The sequence below is a fragment of the Lipotes vexillifer genome, unplaced genomic scaffold (assembly GCF_000442215.2).
Source record: "Lipotes vexillifer unplaced genomic scaffold, Lipotes_vexillifer_v1.1 scaffold720, whole genome shotgun sequence".
In the NCBI taxonomy this organism is placed as follows: domain Eukaryota; kingdom Metazoa; phylum Chordata; class Mammalia; order Artiodactyla; family Lipotidae; genus Lipotes; species Lipotes vexillifer.
The window spans coordinates 726074-731648 of NW_006791129.1; positions in this window are offsets into that span (position 1 = coordinate 726074).

Here is a 5575-nt window from a genome sequence, read left to right on the forward strand (position 1 = left end):
GGAATGTCCTAAAAATATCAATTAAGTCCACCTTGTTTAATGTATCATTTAAAGCTTGTGTTTCCTTATTTATTTTCATTTTGGATAATCTGTCCTTTGGTGATTGTGGGGTGTTAAAGTCCCCTACTATGAATGTGTTACTGTCAATTTTTGCTTTAATGGGTGTTAGCTTTTGCCTTATTTATTGAGGTGCTCCTATGTTGGGTGCATAAATATTTACAATTGTTATATCCTCTTCTTGGATCGATCCCTTGTTCATTATGTAGTGTCCTTCTTTCTCTCTTCTAATAGTCTTTATTTTAAAGTCTATTTTGTCTGATATGAGAATTGCTACTCCAGCTTTCTTTTGGTTTCCATTTGCATGGAATATCTTTTTCCATCCTCTTACTTTCAGTCTGTATGTGTCCCTAGGTCTGAAGTGGGTCTCTTGTAGACAGCATACATATGGGTCTTGTTTTTGTATCCATTCAGGCCAATCTGTTCTTTTGGTGGGAGCATTTAGTTCATTTACATTTAAGGTAATTATCAATATGTATGTTCTTATTCCCATATTCTTAATTGTTTTGGGTTCATTATTGTAGGTCTTTTCCTTCTCTTGTGTTTCTTGACTAGAGAAGTTACTTTAGAATTTGTTGTAAAGCTGGTTTGGTGGTGCTGAACTCTCTCAGCTTTTGCCTGTCTGTAAAGGTTTTAATTTCTCCATCAAATCTGAGGGAGATCCTTGCTGGGTAGAGTAATCTTGGTTGCAGGTTTTTCTTCTTCATCACTTTAAATGTGTCCTGCCACTCCCTTCTGGCTTGCAGAGTTTCTGTTGAAAGGTCAGCTGTTAACCTTACGGGGATTCCCTTGTGTGTTATTTGTTGTTTTTCCCTTTCTTCTTTTAATATGTTTCCTTTGTATTTAATTTTTGACAGTTTGATTAATATGTGTCTTGGCATATTTCTCCTTGGATTTATCCTGTATGGGACTCTCTGTGCTTCCTGGACTTGATTATCTATTTCCTTTCCCATATTAGGGAAGTTTTCAACTATAATCTCTTCAAATATTTTCTCAGTCCCTTTCTTTTTCTCTTCTTCTTCTGGGACCCCTATAATTTAAATGTTGTTGTATTTAATGTTGTCCCAGAGGTCCCTGAGACTGTCCTCAATTATTTTCATTCTTTTTTCTTTATTCTGCTCTGCAGTAGTTATTTCCACTATTTTATCTTCCAGATCACTTATCTATTCTTCTGGCTCAGTTATTCTGCTATTGATCACACCTACAGTATTTTTAATTTCATTTATTGTGTTGTTCATCATTGCTTGTTTCATCTTTAGTTCTTCGAGATATTTGTTAAATGTTTCTTGCATTTTATCTATTCTATTTCAAAGATTTTGGATCATCTTTTTTTCTTTCTTTTTTTTTATTTTGTGGTATGTGGGCCTTGCACTGTTGTGGCCTCTCCCATTGCAGAGCACAGGCTCCAGACACATAGGCTCAGCAGCCATGGCTCATGGGCCTAGCCACTCCACGGCATGTGGGATCTTCCCAGACCAGGGCATAAATCCGTGTCCCCTGCATCGGCAGGCGGACTCTTAACCACTGTGCCACCAGGGAAGCCCTGGATCATCTTTACTATCATTATTCTGAATTCTTTTTCAGGTAGACTGCCTATTTCCTCTTCATTTGTTTGTTCTGGTGGGTTTTTATCTTGCTCCTTCATCTGCTGTGTGTTTTTCTGTCTTCTCGTTTTGCTTATCTTACTGTGTTTGGGGTCTCCTTTTTGCAGGCTGCCAGTTCGTAGTTCCCGTTGTTTTTGGTTTCTGTCACCAGTGGCTAAAGTTGGTTCAGTGCATTGTGTAGGCTTCCTGGTGGAGGGGACTAGTGCTTGTGTTCTGGTAGATGAGGCTGTATCTTGTCTCTCTGGTGGGCAGGTCCACGTCTGGTGGTGTGTTTTGGGGTGTCTGTGGACTTATTATGATTTTAGGCAGCCTCTCTGCTAATGGTTGGGGTTGTGTTACTGTCTTGCTAGTTGTTTGGCATAGGGTGTCCAGCACTGTAGCTTGCTGGTCGTTGAGTGAACCTGGGTGTTGGTGTTGAGATAGAGATCTCTGGGAGATTTTCGCCGTTTGATATTATGTGGAGCTGGGATGCTTCTTGTGGACCAGTGTCCTGAAGTTGGCTCTCCCACCTCAGAGGCATAGCACTGACTCCTGGCTGCAGCACCAACAGCCTTTCATCCACATGGCTCAGAATAAAAGGGAGAAAAAGTAGAAAGAAAGAAAAGAAAGAAAGAAAGAAAGAAAGAAAGAAAGAAAGAAAGAAAGAAAGAAAGAAAGAAAGAAAGAAAGAAAGAAAGAAAGAAAGAAAGAAAGAAGAAAGAAAGAGAAGAAAGAAAGAAAGAAAGAAAGAAAGGGGAAGAAAGAAAGGAAGAAAGAAAGGGAAAGAAAGAAAGAAAGAAAGGGAAGGAAGGAAGAAAGAAAGAAAGAAAGAAAGAAAGAAAGGGAAGGAAGGAAGGAAGAAAGAAAGAAAGAAAGAAAGAGAAAAGAAAGAAAGGAAAGAGAAAGAAAGAAAGAAAAAGAAAGAGAGAAAGAAAGAAGATAAAATAAAGTAAGATCAAATAAAATAAAGTTATTAAAATAAAAAATAATAATTAAGAAAAAAAGTTTTTTTAAAGAAAACAAAAACAAAAAATGTAGGGATAGAACCCTAGGACAAATGGTGAAATCAAAGCTATACAGAGAAAATCTCACACAGAAGCAACCACATACACACTCACAAAAAGAGGAAAAGGGGAAAAAAATCATAAATCTTGCTCTCAAAGTCCACCTCCTCAATTTGGGATGATTCATTGTCTATTCATGTATTCCACAGATGCAGGTACATCAAGTTGATTGTGGAGCTTAAATCCACTGTTTCTGATGCTGCTGGGAGAGATTTTCCTTTCTCTTCTTTGTTCTCACAGCTCCCGGGGCTCAGCTTTGGATTTGTCCCTGCCTCTGCATGTAGGTCACTGGAGGGTGTCTGTTCTTTGCTCAGACAGGACGGGGTTAAAGGAGTAGCTGCTTCGGGGATTCTGGCTCACTCAGACCGGGGGGAGGGAGGGATACAGAGTGCAGGGCTAGCCTGCGGCAGCAGAGGCCAGCGTGCCTTTGCACCAGCCTGAGGCGCATAGTGTGTTCTCCCAGGGGAGTTGTCCCTGTATCCCGGGACCCTGGCAGTGGCAGGCTGCACAGGCTCCTGGAAGGGGCGTGTGGATAGTGACCTGGGCTCTCACACAGGTTTCTTGGTGATGGCAGCAGCGGCCTTAGCATCTCATGCCCATCTCTGGGGTCCCCGTTTTTAGCTGTGGCTCACGCCCGTCTCTGGAGCTCCTTTAAGCAGCACTCTTAATCTCCTCTCCTTGCACACCAGGAAACAAAGAGGGAAGAAAAAGTCTCTTGCCTCTTCAGCAGGTCCAGACTTTTCCCAGGACTCCCTCCCGGCTAGCTGTGGTACACTAACCCCCTGCAGGCTGTGTTCACGCCGCCAACCCCAGTCCTCTCCCTTCTCTCCAACCGAAGCCAGAGCCTCAGCTCCCAGCCCCTCCCGCCCTGGCGTGAGCAGACAAACCTCTTGGGCTGGTGAGTGCTGGTTGGCACCGATCCTCTGTGCGGGAATCTCTCCGCTCTGCCCTCCGCACCCCTGTTGCTGCGCCCTCCTCCGCGGCTCTGAAGCTTCCCCTTCCGCCACCCACAGTCTCCTCCTGTGAAGGGGCTTCCTAGTGTGTGGAAACCTTTTCTCCTTCACAGCTCCCTCCCACTGGTGCAGGTCCTGTCCCTATCATTTTGTCTCTATTTATTCTTTTTTCTTTTGCCCTACCCAGGTACGTGGGGACTTTCTTGCCTTTGGGGAGGTCTGAAGTCTTCTGCCAGCCTTCAGTAGGTGTTCTGTAGGAGTTGTTCCACGTGTAGATGTATTTCTGGTGTATCTGTGGGGAGGAAGGTTATCTCCACGTCTTACTCTTCAGCCATCTTCCCTTCTCCCCTGCAACCAACTTTTTACTGAAAGCAGATTGACAACTTCCGAGAAACAAGCCACATGCAGAAGCTTCAACAGACACCATGTTTACTTAGTGATAAGAAAGATACAAAGCAGGAAACCAAATAGCATACATAACAACAAGCTTGCAGATACCTTGTGGCTTCCAGGCAGAATTCTGATGGCCTGAAGACAAGCATGGTCATGAAAGAGAGGTCTGAGTGCGTGTGGATAACCTCTGCTGATGGAAAACATCAGTATTGGGCTCTTTCAGCTTTAACACCTTATAAATCACATAGCCCCGAGGCACATTGGACTGAGCCTATGCTCTGGGTCAGCTGCCTCTCATCCATGCTGGATACCCATTACTGGATCTTCACAATAGGATACAGGTGCTTAATCCGGTAGGGAGACCTTAGCCAAATTCTCTCTACTTGGACCTGGAAACTCCTACCAATTCCTTTTGTTATTACCTTAAGAGAGATTTGCCAAAGGTCATGTCCTAAGATGGTGTTGAAGTTAAAGGAATGGCCAAGGAACACTGTACAATCTTTTTTTCTGCATATATTATGAAGTTATTCTGTTACAAAACATTTTTAAAGACTAAAAGTTGGTTGTTTTCTTTATAAAGTGATTCAGGAATGTAATGACTGACTCTACTGGTTTCTAGCTCCAGGCTCCCACCCCTAGTTCTTACTATGTATCTTTGGGCCATATTTTTTATTTTATTTTTTTTTAATATTTTGGCCACACCACACGGCATGCAGGATCTTAGTTCCCTGACCAGGGACCGAACCCATGCCCCCTCTGGTGGAAGCATGGAGTCTTACTCACTGGACTGCCAGGGAAGTACCTTATTTTATTTTCTTTAAGGCAGAAGGAAGGGCACATGATAAAAACCAAGTTGCAAAAGAGTTATTAAAGATTGTTCAAGTACCTTAAAGTAGTCATGTTGCGTGGAATGAGGGAATGAGGGCAGTGTAGGGTAGATAAAGTTAGAGAAGTAGGTAGTAGTAAAACATTCTTACATGCATGTAAGAATAGTGGAATATTTTTGTGCTATAAAAAGCCATTAAAGGAGTTTAAATAGTATAATCAGAAAACTGAAGCAGTGAAGTTGTGGCTAGACTGCAGTAAATCTCTAAGGAAAATTATGAAGTGAAGGAGACTAAAAGAATGAAGATATTATCCAGGGAAGGAATTCATTGGATATCTCAATCTGCTTATTTATAACATACATATAATCAACTTCATTGTAATTATGATCATAAAATAATATACTTCTTAACATGACACTTAAAATAATAAAACATTTAACCTTAATAGAATTGTAAGAAATAGCAAGGCATATAGTAAAAATGATCTGGTGAATGTTAAGAGAAGGTGGGAAGGAAAGTGTGATAATTTTAATGTATTTCACAATGCATTGTTAATGGAAAATATTTAGAATTGCTAGTTAAGAAATAGAATATTGTCAAGATAACCAAGTAATCTACTGAAATTATATTTTGTTCCTGTTTTATTGTATCTTAAAGTACATTAAACTATATGCTGCTAGTGTGTCAAAATGCAATTA